Source organism: Heloderma suspectum, chromosome 14, assembly GCF_057233095.1.
Source record: "Heloderma suspectum isolate Gila_16-S chromosome 14, 16-S_ref, whole genome shotgun sequence".
NCBI lineage: Eukaryota > Metazoa > Chordata > Lepidosauria > Squamata > Helodermatidae > Heloderma > Heloderma suspectum.
In genome coordinates, this window is record NC_139471.1 from 3413858 (window position 1) to 3430346 (window position 16489).

General features: G+C 46.6%; 1 long non-coding RNA gene across 1 annotated transcript; it reads right to left on the reverse strand.

Moving 5' to 3' along the window:
* Nucleotides 1–7164: 7164 nt before the first annotated feature.
* LOC146335551 (uncharacterized) lies at nucleotides 7165–13387 on the reverse strand. Its single transcript, XR_014785947.1, has 3 exons — nucleotides 13254–13387; nucleotides 8007–8242; nucleotides 7165–7520 (listed from the first exon to the last, which is right to left on the reverse strand). It is a non-coding gene; the product is annotated as an uncharacterized LOC146335551 (long non-coding RNA).
* Between the last annotated feature and the right edge of the window lie 3102 nt (nucleotides 13388–16489).

Genomic DNA, 16489 nt, shown 5'->3' on the forward strand with positions numbered 1-16489 from the left:
GATCTCTATGGTTACTGTTGTCACGGTACGCGGCAGTGAACAAGAGACAGACTTTCTAGAGTTCCTTCCTCATTCTTTACGGTTGGAGACATTGGGATGGCTGGCTGTTGCAGATGAAGGAACAAAACCACAGCGCATGAGGGCCCTCTGAAGAGGCTCACCCAGTTTTCCATAACCCAGTAAGCCTAATTAGGGTGAGACATTAGAGATGCCTTCTCCTCACACCCTGCTCATGGTGCAATCAGGATATGGGTGCAAAAGAGTAATCCAAGGTTCCAGAATATATCAATAGTCACTGAAGCAGTGTGAATAATGAGATGTGTTTTCAGGGTTGTGGATAAAAAACAAACCAGATATCGATGAGTCCAGAGGTTTAGTAAGGGCAGCAGGCTAGGCAGAAGTGGCCCCATTGCAGCTTCTCACTGGTTTTGTTGTGCAGCCTATCACAGCCAAGTACATCCAGACATCAAATGGTGGAGATGAGGGAGGAAGAAAAGTCAGGGAGATGTAGCTTGTGCTGAAAGAAAGAAAAAGAAAGAAAGAAAGAAAGAAAGAAAGAAAGAAAGATCCTGTGCCAAGACTATGCATATTCTGCACCAAAGATAGGACAATTCAGCAACCTGCATAAATTATGCAAATTAAGAACATTATATTGGTGATGGGTGAACTTAACCTGTTGTGATTTGACTGTGATTTAAAAATTCAGCTGAATGAAAATTCAGGAGAAGGCTCTCTTACATTACGTGGTCAAATTTTAGTTCGTGCACATTCACAAGTGCACAATGTGTGAACATGGTGTACTTAGTGTGGTGTTCCTTTTCCACACACACACACACCCATGTCATGAACTCACCACAGGTCAATTTCTGACTTGCTGTTGTCACCTGTCTTTTGTTTACAAAGTCACCTGACAGACCTGGAGAAACTAAAGGATTAAAATAAAGCCACATCTGAGAATGTGCAAAGATGGTGGATTCCCCCTGACTTGGGCTGCTTACCCATGCCAGTTGCGCAGGCCGTGCAAACGCAACAAAAGAGAAATTCCCTCATAATCTGTCTGGGGTGGGATCCAGATTTAGTGCTACTTACAGCAGCCCCACTGAAATCACTGGGATTTATGTTGGTGAGGACTAACTTAAGTCCCATCCAGTTCAATTGGTCTACTCCACATAGGGCTATAACTGGACCCAACCTCTCTTTTTTTGTCAATGATGACCATATTGCAATGTTGGTGCAGAGTCAAAACAGCAATATAGAAATCAGACATCCAACCCCAAAATATGAAGTAGCACAGTTCAGAGTTTTTGTAAATCTTCTCGGTTCACTGGATTCTCTCTCCCTCTCTCTCTCTCTCTCTCTCTCTCTCACACACACACAGTTGTACCTAACCATGGTTAAGTTGTCTCTATCCAGGAAGAGTTGTAGTGGCATGGCAGCCTCAGTTGCGAGAAAGCTTTTTACCCCCACCCTCAACCCCCCCAGGCAGATTTTTATTTATTTTTATTTTTTCTATACTATATAAACCATGCTCCATCCACAAGGGATCCCAGGGCAGTGTACCCCATACTAAAAACAAACAAACAAACAAATCCAATATTAAAAAATTCATACATGTCACATCAAAAGACACGCTGAAACAACAACTCTCCAACCAGCGAGCAAAACAAAACAAAAATGCAACCGTTGGCTCAGTTTAAAAAGAAATGACATTTACAATTTTCAATTCCAAAACATTAAGGCTTGAGCAGAAATGTTTTAATTTGGTGCCCCAAAGGAAACAAAGTCGGTGCCAATCGTATATCTCCTTTGGGAGGGAATTCGGGAGCTGGGAGGCCGCTACAGAGAAGGCTCTCTCCTTTGTAAGCATGTAGTGTATTTCTCCCATGGCTGGTATTTTGAGAAAGACCTCTTCTGAAGATATTAGTGTAGGGGCAGGATAATGTGGGGGTAAGGGATCCTTCAAGTATTTGGCCCTCAAGCTCTTTAGGGTCTTAGAGCTGATAGGCAGCACCTTGAACTGGGTTCGGTAGTGACTAGGGAGCCGATGTAATTCCTTAAGAACTGGTGTAAGATGGCATGAACCAGTCAACATTCTGGCTTCTGAATTTTTCACAAGCTGAATCTTCCAAACTGTCTTCAAGGGGAGCTCTACATCTAACACATTGCAGTAATCCAGCCTGGATGTTACCAGGGCATGAATCAGCATGACAAGGTTATCCACCAACAGTAGCTCCATCTTAAGCCAAAGTTCTTGGATTTAAGTTGCTTAAATCCCAGATAATCGACCATGTCATGAAGAGCACAGTATAGGTGAGAGATCAGGTGGCACCCCAGTAGCATGACCCTCAAAACTAAGAACACAGCCTCTCGAATTAGGAGTCACTGAGAGGCGAACTCTTAGAAATTTTTTCCCCATCATGGTTTAACACATCTATTAATTAACATGTCTGAGAACAAGACGGGACGGCCACCGAGTGAGAATTGAGGTTTTTGTTGTTGTTCATTAGCACATGCAAAAACATGACAAGAGAATTCCAAGACAAGATTTGCAGTCTGCACTGGAGGTTCTTTTTCACATCTCCCAGCATTTAATATTTCCACTCATTTCAAAAGTCCCTTTTCACCAGGGACTGGAAACTTTAGTCAGCACTGAGAAAAGACCTAGCAAGATCCAAGATGCTCAGACTCATTGCTCTGTGCTGTTCACTTTATCTGGAAGACTACAGGGGTGAGGCACTAGGGACTCAAACCGGGAACCTTTGGGTCTGTGTGAGGTTGCCCTGAGTGCTGAGCCGCTGAACTGTGTGTTGCAGTCTCTGCCTAGGCAACGTAGTATCCTCTGTGCCTGGTCTCACCCTGTTCACTCAGTTGGTCCTTGGAACTTGCTAGATAGAAAGGAATTAAGAGTTTCCTGTTCCAGTGAAACCTTGCTTGAGCAAGAAGAACTTCCTAAGCTCTGGAACTTTCCTGAAGCCTTTGGTTGTCTGATCCTGCCTCCTGGCTTCCCCCTAGACCCTGCCTCCTGGTTTCTTCTTCAGTCCTGCTTCTAGGCACACTTCTCAACCCTGCCTTCTGGTTTCTTCTTCAGTCCTGCTTCTAGGCACACTTCTCAACCCTGCCTCCTGGTTTGTCCTTTGGTCCTGAATCCTGGCTTGCTCTTTGACCCTGACTCCTGGCTTGCCATTCAGTCCTGCCTCCTGGCTTCTTCCTAGAGATGGGTGAACCCCTCAACGTCCAGTCCAGATTGGCGGTCTGCCGCGGGGAAGTCTGGGCCACTTAGGGACCTGCAGATTTCCTCAGAGCCGTGGCATGTCTACTATAGTTAGTGGGGCTGCTCTCCAGCTGTCTAAAATGCAGGTTCAGCACCCTGGATAGCACCTTTAGAGTTTTGGCTGGTGGTGACTAAAACCCAGAATGGAATCACCGCCCCACTGGAACTGGAGTCACCAGCTGCCACTGGCTGCAGAACTCTGTTGAGACAAAAATGAATTGGATTTCTCAGCGACTCACCTTGTGCACCATTTTTTCATCCCAGAAAGGCAGGATATAAATTAAGAAGATAAAATCCTGACTTAGATTCCTGCATTGAGCAGGGGGTTGGACTCGATGCCCTTGTAGGCCCCTTCCAACCCTACTATTCTATGATTCTATGAATTAATAAACACTCTACATCTGAGTTTCTTCTCTGGGTTCCTTCCTCCATCATCAAAAATAAGGTAGGTGTCAACCAGAAACAGGGCCTACTCAGTGGTGGCCCCCACACCTCCTTGGGGAGGTTTGCTTGGCATCCACTTTGCTATCTTTTTCATGACAGGCAAAGACCCTTAAAAAAAATCAGCTGACAGACTTTTAAACATTGCTAACTTTAAACATTGCTAAACATTGCTAACTTTTTACAATGTTTGATTCATTTCAGCTGCTGTGAGTTGTTGTTGTTAGTACTATTGTCATTGCTGTTGTTGTTGATTGGAGTTCTTATCACATGCCGGGATGTTGCCTTATTGTTTGAGCTCTTTACTGCAGGGGTGTAGAACCTTTGGCCCAGGGCCCAAATCCGGCCTGCCTGGGGATCCCCAGATGGAGGCGTCCTTTTCCCCTGGCTCCACCCTCTTTTCTCTGACTGCTGATCATTTGGTGGTTTCCCGTGCCCCCCCCTTCTAAGAGCACCCAGTGCCTCTCTAAGGCTTAGCTACTGGCATTAACAGCTTTAAGTTAAAAGATGCTGGCATTTTGGGGGGCATTTTGGCCCTACTACATTTTGCCTTCGACACCACCCACCCCTAGGGATGGCAGAGAAATCCACAACAGAATCAAATGACTTCAGATTTCTATGAATCTTTCCCATAGATTCCATAGCGGACAGGCTTTCCCTGAGTCGCACGGATTCAACAGACTTGCAGACCAGGTTTTTTTTACTTTTGGGAATTTCACGCAAATTTGGTTGTAGAAAAATATGTATAATAATAAAAAAAAGAAACAGGTGCAAATGCATATTTCCCCCATAGTCTAAAGCATGAAAATGTGCATTTTAGGGGATTTCAGCATTTAGGGGAAGATTTGCTCATTGGGGGGATTTGCACATTTTCACAAGTGCAAATTTTTGCAAATGCAAATTTGCACAAATTCAGGGAATTGGAAAAAATTCAATTCTGCCAATGAGTGGACAATGGAATGAAAGGCATCCAAAAAGGAGTGGTCAGAGGAAAGGGAGTGGGATCAGTAGAAGGAGGTGTGGATTTCTGGGAAATCCCAGAGGGCTGGATCAGGACCCCTAGTGGGCTGGATCAGGTGTCAGGGGAAAGGGAGTAGGATCAGTGGATGGAGATGTAGCACTCTGGGGTATCCCAGAGGGTTGGACTGGCGCCCCTCGTTGGCCATATTTGGCCCACAGGTTCTGCACCCCTGGGCTAAGAGATCTTGTCCAGTATTCTAGAAAGCTGCTGGCAATCGGCGTGCACTAGGGATGCGCCAACCAGCCAAACCATTCTGGGTAGATGGTCCGAGGGCCGGACTTGGTCGAAGGCCTCAGCTCCTGAGGCATGAGTTCCCCTTCCCGATCTCATCCCCTAAAGCGAGGGAGCAAGATGCAGGCAGCTCCGCTCCTTGGCTCGCTGCAGCGGACTCGATAAAAATTGTGCTGATGCTGCAGCTCCGTGAGCCTTTGCTGACAACCTCGGCTGCTTAGCGTTAGCAGTGTGTGTGTGTGTGTGTGTGAGAAGCAGTAGCTGGCGGGGCTGCCTCCTCCTTCAACCTTCCACCCCACTGCTGCCTGGGCTGCTTCGTTCCCAGCTATCCATAATCTCGACAGCTTGCTCTTCCCCTTTCTATTGAACCGGAGACCTGGACCTGCAAGCATCATTTTGCAGAGACAGAAAGAAGGCCGGGGGGCAGGGGGGGCAGAGTGGGGGGGGCTTGCTCTCCAGGTTGTTATGGATCCAGCGGCCAGATATACTGCATGTCGATAGAGGCAGCCAAGGCGCGCGAGGAAGGGGGAGATTTATCGCAATAGATGCTCGCTCTGCTCTCCTCAACGGAGCCAGGTTCCTGGGTTTGCCTAAGAAAAATGTATGAGAAATATCTGCTCATATCATGTGTATCGGGGCACCATTCAAGCATCCCTGATTGTCAAGGACGACCTGGAGTTGAACTTAATGGTTTTTGAAGAAGGTGTCCCTCGTTGCTTTTCAAGCAATGATGATAAAAAACCGTTGCAGCACCTCCCAGAGGCAGGTGTGGCCAGGCCCTTAAAAGATTTGGGGCCCAGGCCCGTGGGACTTAGAGCTACAGGGAATCTGCATATGCTAATTTATATCCATCTATGCAAATTTAGAAATCAGGAGGCGGATTTGCTTCAGTTGCACAGGAGATAAAGCCGGGCGATGAATATCTCGTCCCAATCATCTCAAAATAAAATATATTCTCCAGTTAATATTCACCTTTTCCGAGACCATCCCACATCAACGGGAGAAGATTTTCAGTGAAGCTGTGCACAGATGGTCTCTCACGATCCTCCACCCGATTTGTGGGCAGATGATGAATTGAAGGGACAATTTTGCCAAATTTCTCCAGGGGGAGGAGAAATTCTCCAGCCATTTCTCGCGGGGAGGGCTCACCTTTGCCAGGGGCTGCAGCGTGGCTTCTTGTCAGGGGTTTTGTTTTGGTGACAGCATCAACTGTGTTGGCAGCCTGGTCCACATTTTGCATCCACGACAATGCTGGTGTGAGAGGGCCACTCTTGTGTCCAGCTCCAGGTGAAGCTAGTGCTGGGCCCAAATCTGTCCTCCAATTTCCTGAATGTTTTCTTCCCCCAGGAAAGAGACTTCCATCATTCTGCCTCAATCTCAGATGTGTTATAATTTAGTTTTGAGATGTTTTTGAGTTTACCTAATCACGACAAGGTGGCTGAGGGTGATGTGGGTGTGTTTTCTTTCTATTACTCATCTCTCCATTGCTCTCCAGCCTCCCAGGCTGCCTACACTTTTTGGTCTGAAAAAGCCCTATGGGAGGAATTTCCTCATGATGTCTTCCCCTGGGCCTTGATTGAAGTGTGGGAAGCCAAGGAGGCTACAGGGTGCTGGAGAGACAATTGTACAATGAGAAACAGGACACTTGTGCACACTCCTTGGCCATCTCCCACGTAAGGTAAGCAGAAGAAATGCAAACCCAGCCCATGAGAATTTCTCCGAACTTTTCTTCACCACTGAATTTCTTTTCAAAAGCAATTTCTTTCTTTCTTTTTATCAAACTGAATGGGAAAGGTTGAAAAAGATGTGGCAGAAATTTTCAGCACAACATCGATTCAAACATCAAGGGATCCCAAGTACACATTCTTGCTTTGTAAATTTAAAGCACAATCTGTGGGCCACAGGAAATCAAGGAGAAGAAGAAGGACAAAAAAACAAAGTCCTGATCTAGGCACCCCACCTCTCTGGTAAAGGGTATTTGACATATTATCCAATATTTCACACACTTGAGACACACTTGGAATGCCCCTCTTTTTTGATCCTATGGAATAAAGCAGGATACGAACCTAACAAATAAATATTTTTCACAACCAAGATTCTAACCTGAGTTTACCCCCTTCCCATTATGATTCCCTGTAATTGCCAACATACATGGTTGAGAGCTGATCCATGTGGAAGCAAAATAAGGTAGCAGTTTCTCTCCCTTTGGGTGACTCCCTAAGTATTTCTTTATTGGAAAGAATAGGATTTTGTATATGATTTTGTTAATTAAAAGATGGATTAAAAAAAAAATAATAATGGTGCAGCGAGCTTGCAGGACCTTTAAATTTCCACGGCATGAATGGACTGTTGAGGGAATAGAAGTAAGAAATGCAAGAGTAAGTCATCTCATTGTCTCAAGAGGGAATTTCAGGGTTCGTATAGTAGATTGATCAAAGGACCAACCAAGAATAATGTCATAGAACTATGGATTTGCTTTATAACATAAATTAATGAAGGTTCATCTGGATTGCATCTCTCAGATTCCCAAGCATCTTTCTGGACTGGTATACTGATCTGAAAGCAAAAGAAAGAAATTTACATCTGTTAGGTTGTGAGTGATAGCAAATGTACACATGAACTGTTCATGAAGATTCTATCTATCTATCTATCTATCTATCTATCTATCTATCTATCTATCCATTTCTCTTGTTCTATTTTTTTACTCTTGAAGTTCTTGTTCTGAGTTCTTAATGTTCAGAAACATTTCATTGTACCTGTATACGTAAAAAGACAATAAAAATGATTTCGACAACAACAAAAGGACTGGCTTTCCGGCTACCCTTTCATTTGTGTGTGTGCGTGTGTGTGTGTGTTGCTGCCTTTGCTAAAATCCCAAATTTGTCCATTGTTTTCTATACGCAGCTGTCACTTTCTCCGAGTCCAAAGTGGGCACTTCAAGCCGTTCCTGGATTGGGATTGTCAGGCCACAATGATCCATGCATGGTAACCAACCTCAAGATTGCATTAAACTTAGAAGAAAGACCATTCTTAGAATAATACCTCAGGTATCTCCACTCCAGTGATCTCCAGATGTTTTGGACTCTGACTTCCATCCGCCCCAGCCAGCGTGGCCAATGGTCGAGGATAAGGGAAGTGTTAGTCCAACAAACCCAGAGGGCGTTCATTTGAGGAAAGCTGATCTGAGGCTTAAGGAGTAGACATGTGGGGAATCCCAGAAGGCCATACTGAGACATCAGGCAGGCTGGATTTCCCCTTGAGCTGAAGGTTCTTCCCCCCTGCAGGAGACCATTCAGGGTTCAGTGGCCAATGGTCTGATTTCATACAAGGCAACTCCCAAAATCCCCCTCCCCCAATTTTAATAAGGCATTTTCAGTGGAGGCTGGTGGCTCTGATGTCAGTGGGGCAGTGAATCTGCTCGGGGTTTCAGTCAGAACCAGCCAGAATTCTAAAAGAGGTCTCCAAGGTGCAAAGCTCCTTTAGAGTTCTGACTGTTCTGACTAAAAGCCGGAACAGATTCACCGCCCCAAAGGGATGTCGGAGAAATCCCCAATGGAACCAAATGAGTTTGACTTTTCATAAATCCGACCCAGGAAGTCCACAGCAGACCAGCTTTTCCCCTGTCTGGCGGATTCCATGGACTTGCAGACCATTTTTCTGACGTTCCCAAATTTTGAGCAAATTTCGTGGTAGAAAAATGTGCAAAATTAAAAAAAAACTGGACAAAAATGCAGATTTCCCTCCATAGGCTAAAGTGTGAAAATGTTCATTTGGGGGGTATTCGTGCATTTGCGCACATGCTCATTCGCACAAATTAAGAAACAAAAAAATCTGATTCTGCAGATGGGCAGATGATGGAACGAAAGGCGCCTGACAATTCCCGGAACACGGTCAGAATGGATTCTACACCATCCCTACATCCCTACTGCGCACTGACATTGGAGCCGCCAGCCTCCACTGGGCATTTCCAAACCATGACGTCCGTTTTGCAGGAGCTGGCTCCAGAAAAGAGGGCCTGTCCCCAATAAGCAGGGACACCCCCCCCCATCTGCTGCGTAGTCTTGGGCGAGTTGGAGATTCTAATGCGCAGCACTGATTGTTGCTACAGAAACAGCTGGTGACAAGAATTCCAGAGCCATTAATGCTGCAAGACGTTTTTGTATTCAAAGCGGCTTGGTAGCGAGGCCTGATTTCAGACTTTTTTCTTGCTTTTTTTGCCTGCTTGCCTGCCTGCGTCTTTCTCTAGCTACCCATCCCTCCGCCGACGCGGCACAGGCTTCTTGCTGTGACCTTCAGCCGATTTCGGGAGAAGGTTGCAGCTTTCTTAAAGGAGCCATTTCCAGTGAGGTAGCTCCATAATTTTAGAGCCTGGACTTGGTGGTCCTATGAACACACACAGACACGCCCCTTCAGACAACCGTGTGTATCACTTCAGTTGCGAAGCACAGAACTCCCATTTCTTTTCTCTCCACACGCAAACACGCACCACCACCACCAATCAGTGCTTTACAACTGCTTCTACATGCCCGATACGTTAGCGCATTAAAGAAGAAAGAGAGAGGGACTCTGAGCGCGTGCACTTTCGCAGTTTAAACTCATTTAAATCATGGTATCATGCTGACTATGCGGGAATAAAAGGGAGTTTGTGCCTGATGCTCTGATGCGAAACATGCACTGCGAGAAGCCTTGTTTTGTTGTCAAAAAGGATAATGCATTGCTTTGCCCTTCCTGGGGAGGGCACTGTTGCACTCCTGCCCTGCTTGTGGGTTCCTGGTCAACAGCTGGTCGACCACTCTGTGAACAGAATGCTGGACTAGATGAACCCTGGGTCTGATCCTGCAGAGCTTTTGTGTTCTTATGTTCTTATTCTATTTGCAAAGTTTTTTTGTTTGTCGGTATTAACTGTGCATCTGTAATCACATCCATAGCCGGTAGGTGGCCTCTGACACTAAAATGCATTTTAACAATAAGGTGAAAGGATTCTGGGGGGACCAGCATCAGCCCTGGTCCTTTAGGCGTCTCCCAGGCTGCAGGGTCCTCCTGGCTCCAAGGTTTAGCCCTGGCTCATCAATGGCATGGTCTGCTCCAGGTTTTGGAGGGCCCTGGAGCAAAACACCCCCCCCCATGGCTCCCTCCCTCAATGAGTCCACCTTTTCACTATCATTGCTACCCGTTGCTCTTCCTCCTCCTCCTCTTCCTCATCATTGCCGCCACTTGTTTGCTGGACAGGCAAAGAGAGCCAGGGGGCAAGGAGGCCGTGGCATCTCCTGCGCCTCCTTCTCACCATTTCTGTTGCCTGGGCCAGAGCGAGAGGCAGGTGGTTGCAATGGGGAAGAGGAGGAGCAACTCCAGGGGGCTCTTGTCAGTGGGCCCCTGCTGGGGGGTGGGCACTTGGCAGGCGCCCGACCATTTTATTTATTTTATTTATTTATTACATTTATATCCTGCCTTTTTTCCTCCAAGGAACTCAAGGCGGCTTACATTATCCTCCTCTCCATTTTATCCTCACAACAACAACCCTGTGAGGTGGGTTGGGCTGAGAGTCTGTGACCGGCCCAAAGTCACCCAGCGAGCTTCCATGGCTGAGTGGGGACTAGAACCCGGATCTCCCGACTCTCAGTCCAGCACTCTCGCCACTACGCCACACTGGCTCACACCATGCCTACCCTTGCTGTTGGCCCTCCTAACCACTGGCCATTTCATCATTTTCTCTCTTCCTCCCTCCCCCTCTCCCTAGAGTGCTTTGTTTCTCACTACCTCCAGCTTTGGCGGGGGGAGAAGGGGGGAGCCTCAAATTGGGTTTGATCAAACTATTTGTGTCGGGGGATGCCAACCCAGACGACTGATTGTCATGCTGCAGTATTAGTCGCTAGACATTCTATCGATTAGCCACCCATTTCATTCAAAAGCCGGCTCTCTGAAGGCGACTTTTCACCCTGGGATTCCTACAAGGCAGACTGTACGCAGACATGAACTTTGGTGGGTTGAACTTTTGAACCTCCAGTTTAGCATTTCATCTGAGAGGAGAACTGGTCTCTGCAGCAGAAGGAGGTGGTGGCTTCCTGAACTTGTAAAAATAGCACCAATTCAGAGCACAGGCGGAGGGTGCCTTTATTCAACACACCTCATGTAAAAATATATTTTTTAAAAAATCAGTGCAAGTCAATAGCTAGCACATCAGGGAGATGTGCTAGGTTTCTACTTGCGGGGGAAAGGGTCACTTGCTTTACATTCTACAAGATGTTAATTAACTTATCAACACCAGGCTGTTTCACACTACTTTGTAAATGGTCACTGCCATTATTTTACATCTATCTAAGCATTAACGTAATTAGCATTGTCTGTATTTTTATTTATTCTTTGCATTTCATTCTCCTTTGACCTTACTGCTAAGGTCTGGGTTTTTTCCCCTTCTCCCAACCTACACCATATATCTGATATCTCAGGATAACATTCTATCTAGCTGATGAAATGGACGACAAAAGCTTACACCAGAATAAATTTGCCTCTCAGGCCAGGGTGTTGAGCCTCTTTCAGCCTGAGGGTCGAATTCAGTTATGAAAAAAGGATCAGGAGATCCATTCCAGTAGTGCATGGGGCTGCTGAAGTCAAAAGGGTTAGGGGTCAAGATACCACAAATACCAGCATATTTTAGCTTACAGCTTTTACCGCCAGTAACTAAGCCTAAAGAGAGACATTTCAGCTTGTGCTGTGCCGAAAATTTCTCCCACATCTTTTTCAGCCATTCTCACTCAGTTTGATAGCTATGAAATTGCTTTCGAAAAGAAATGCAATAGTGAGGAAAATCTCAGAGAAATTCTCATGGGCTGGGTTTGAGTTTCTTGTGTTTCCCTTACATAGGAGATGGCTGAGGAGTGTGCATGAGTGTCCTGTCTGTCATTGTGCACTCCTATCTCTGTCAGCCTGTAGCCTTCTTGGCTTCCCACACCTCAATTAGATTCCAAGGGAAGGCATCATAACTCCTCCCATAGGGCTTTTTCAGATCTAGAAGTGCAGGCAGCCTGGGAGGCTGCAGAGCAATGGAGAGATGTGGCATAGAAAGAAAACATGCCCACGGCACCCTCGGCCACCCCACAGCGATTAGGTGAGTTCAGAAACATCACAGAATTATAACATGCCTGCCATTGAGGCAGAACAATGGAAGTTTCTTTTCATGGGGGAGAGAATGTTCAGGAAATCGGAGGACAGATTTTGGCACAGCAGTAGCTCCGTCTCTTCCCTGGAGCTGGACATGACAGTGCCCCCCTCACACCTGCATTGTGGTGGACGCAAAATGGGGGCAAGGCTGCCAACGCAGTTGATGCCGTCTCCATTTATGAGGGCAGCACAACCCCCAACCCTGAAAGCCTTATGGTGGACTATAGCCTCTGCCAACAGTGGGCCCTACCAGTGAGAAACTGATGGAGAATTTCTCCTCCCCTTGGAGAAATTCCGTGAAATTTTCCTCCTAATTTCTCTGCCCACAAAGACGGTGGGGTACGTCAAAAGGCCGTTTGTGCACAACTCTCCCTTTTTTTTAAAGGGAGAAATTGCACAAAAGTCGGGAGACCAAATGGCCAGTGGTCAGGGGGAAAGGGGGTGAGGCCAGGGGAAGTGGGCGGAGCCATCTTGGGAATCCCAAAGGGCCAGATATGGCATGCTGGCCTACTGTCCCCCTCTGTGCTCTAAGGTGCAACTGACTCTTGGTTGCCTTTGCCTCAACAGACTCGCACAATGACCCCTGTGGAAAATGTTTTACATGGATGGTATTATTATTATTATTATTATTATTAATTTCCATTTCTCTACCTCCCAATAGCCAAAGCTCTCTGGGGAGTTCATAAAAATTAAAACTCAGGAAATGAGGGAAATTTCCTGAGAATTGCACTCCTGCTAGTGTTCTCATATGGAGTTGTGAATGGGATCTGTTCACATCATTTGCTAATGGGAATGACATTCTCTTACAACCCTAGTCCTTTGCCTCCCCCATTTTTGGAGGATGTGTTCTAAAGCTGAGCCAAAATATCCCAGGACATTTAGCCTGAGAAAATCTTGGCCGTTTTTCTTTTTCTCGCCCTCTAGAAAAAGAAGGTCACTTCGCAGAATTTTCTGCAAATGTTCTGCACCACCACCATCATTATTATTAGTCTGAGAATGATTGGATAAAAAAAGTGTGCCCGTTTCCCTTGTGACTGGGACAACTGTACACTTTTAAAATAATGAACTACAAATAAACCAGCAAAGGTGAAAACAAAAACAAAAATGTTGTTTTTTAAAAAGATCATTTACCTCTTCTTTCTGGTGTCTTATCTAACTGTTTTTGCCTCTTGTTTTTCTCTCTCTTCTCCCTCTGGTGTCCTTTCAGCTCTTTCTCCTCAGCTTCTCTTCCTCCTCCTCTAACTATCACCAACCGACTTTTCTTCAGCCCCTTTCCCAACATTCTGTGCCTGTCCTTTCATTGGCCCAGCACCCTCAGACCTCACAGGAGTCAGCTTTATTACATGTGCACACACACCCTGCATTAACCTCCCCTTTGCCTCCCCCCTCTCCCTTCCTTCCAGAGCTGCTGCCCAAAGCTCAAACTTTGAATGTCTTTGAAGTTTCAAAAAGTTCTGCATGTCTAAACTACTCAAGCTTCAGTTTAGAACAAAAATGAGCAAAATCAGTCTGGTAGATCTCTAGTAATAACCCTTACACCACTATATTCTTATATACTATTATTATTATTATTATTATTATTATTCAGCCATTATTGCTGGGCATTGAGGATGGTGATGACGACTTATTAAATTTCGTAACGACTCAAGGCGTCTTGCCACAAAAAATTAAAACATACAGAAATTTAAAACAATTTATGATAGCTAAAAACAATTAACGATAAAATACCACTACCTGAGAGAACGGTGAAAGAAAGGGTGCAATCCTATGCATGTTTCAACAGATAAAGGTCCTACAACTCCCAGCATGGTACTCCACTTATGGAATAAACTTCTGGTTTTACTTTTATCCTGTAGTTGTGAACTTTTTAAAATTTTAAAATTTATGTTGTATTTTATGTTGTATTTTTGTGGTCTTAATTGTTGTGAACCGCCCAGACAGCTGGAGCTATTGGGTGGTATAGAAACGTAACAAACAAACAAAGAAATACTTCATAGTTTATGGGTAGGTTCATAGTCAGAGAGGCACTCCATCAGTTTATTATATTTATATTCCGCCTTTTTTCCTCTGGCAAGGAACCCAAGGTGGCTTACATGTTCCTCTTCCTCCTCCTCCTCCTCTCCATTTTATCCTCACAACAACCCAGTGAGGTAGGTGAGGCTGAGAGTCTCAAAGTCACCCAGTGAGTTTCATCGCTGAGTGGGGACTAGAACCCGGGTCTCCTAGGTCCTACTCCAACACTCTCACCACTGCAACATCCTGGCTCCGACATCACACTCGCTCGCAGTGGTTGTGGTCCTTAGCTGTATAAGGTTAAGAATATAAATGTTGTCGTTTAGGTGGATGCAAATTGGTGGCCAGAATGCCAATGCAGAAGAGCAAAACAGAAACAACACCGAGCCAAAGTGAAGGCCTTAGCAAGGAAGAAAGGCGGGGTGCAGTGGTTGTTTCTAATGGTCAGCTCTGGCCCAGAGATGCTGCCAGAGAACTTCTTCTCCCCCTGGAGAAATCTGGGGACACGGCCACCACAATTTCCTTGCTAGCCCCCGATGGCATAGCGAATAGAAGGAGGCCGTGTGCGTTCTTGTGTACCCAGAAGTCTAGCGAGATGATCCAGATAAAAATAGATAGATGGGCGTGAGAACATGGTGAGCTACAATTATGAAGGAGGAAAAAACGGAATCTGAAGGAGTAACTGGAAGATAGTCTAGTCATTACAGCACAGCTCAAGATGTCTGAAGTCTGCTCTGATATCTCTTCTTCGTTCTATCTCTGCGTTTGTTTCTCTTCTCTGTCTGTCTTTTTCCCAATCTCCCTCCCTCTCTCTCTCTTTCCCCTAGTCTCTCCTCCTCTCCCCCTTCCATCTGTTCTTCAAAACACACACACACGCACACACTTTGAAAGATCTCAGTGGTAGAGCATATAGTTTTCTTGTAGAACCCCTGGCATCTCCAGTTAAAAACAGCAGATACCTGGCGAAGGGGGCGGGGGAACCTTCTTTGCCGGTGAGCCACTCGAAAGCCAGAGCCGATAATACTGGGAGAGGTGGACAGATCTGGTCTATGGCAGTTACCTAGGTGGTGTCACTGGTGTGATGCAACTGAGCAGGGCTGGCGCCAAGGCATGGTCTGGCACCTGCCGAAGGCCCAATCCCGAGCAGGGGCCCACCAACAAGAGCCCCCCGGACTTGCTCCTCCCCTTCCCCATTGCAACCTGCTTGTTCCCCTGCCTCTCGCTCTGGCCAGGCAATGGTGGTGGTGAGATGGAGGAGGAGGAGATGCCACGGCCTACCTAGTCCCTGGTTCTCTGCCTCTCCAGCAAGCAAGTGGTAGCCATGAGGAGCAGGAGGAGGAAGAGGAGGAGGAGGAAGAGCAGCTGGTGGCAATGCCAGGCAAAAGGGAGACTCACTGCGGAAGGGGCCCGTGGAGGGTGTCTTGCCCAAGGGCCTTCCAAAACCCAGAGCACAACAAGTTACGGGTCTGAACCTACTAGCTGGAGACCAATGCTCTAAAGCAGCTGTTTTGCATTTCATATTTTCTCAGTGGCGCCATGGGGGAAAGACTTTGGGGCAAACGTCCAAGGCAACCCCTCAGCCAATTTGGAGGGGCCCCAAGCACAGCAGGGATGGCATCCCACCTTTTCAAGTCCGTGAAGTCATACCAGTGGAGGCTGGTGGCCCTGAAGTCATGGGGCAGCGCATTTGCCCTGAGTTTCAGTCAGAACCTTGAAGGAGCTACCCAGGGAGCTGAACCCTAGCCCCTAAACAGGTTCAGCACTTTGGAAAGCTCCTTTAGAGTTCTGGCTGAAACCCAGAGCAAATGGACTGCCCTGCTGACATCGGAGCCAGCGGCCTCCACTGAGTGACACTGACACACCATCGAAAGAACATCACCGCCGCCCACTGCTATGAAGTCCGCAGCCGAATGGGCACTGTCTGCTTTCACGGAGCCCTTGCTATGTTGTCTCAGGTGCGACCTTGTCAGAGGAGCTCCTCCCTGTGCTATGGAGACTTTTTTCAAAAATAAGCCTAAATATTTGGGGAAGGAACCAGGGGTTTTCCTGGGATGAGGGCAGGTCTTAATCATCCCCAGCAAACACTCTCAATGGAAACCATAGGAACATCGGAAGCTGCCTTATAACAGGTCAAACCCTTTCCCCGTCTAGCCCAGTATTGCCGACACTGACTGGCAGCAACAGCTCTCCAGGGCTTCAGGCAGGATTCCTTCCTAGACCCACCTGGAGATGCTGCCAGGGATTGAACCAGGGACCTTCTGCCTGCAAAGTAGGGGCTCAACCACAGAGCTATGGCCCCTCCCCAATAACCAAGTGCCTCTGGCCATGTGCAGAGAGACTTACCTAAGAAGCTG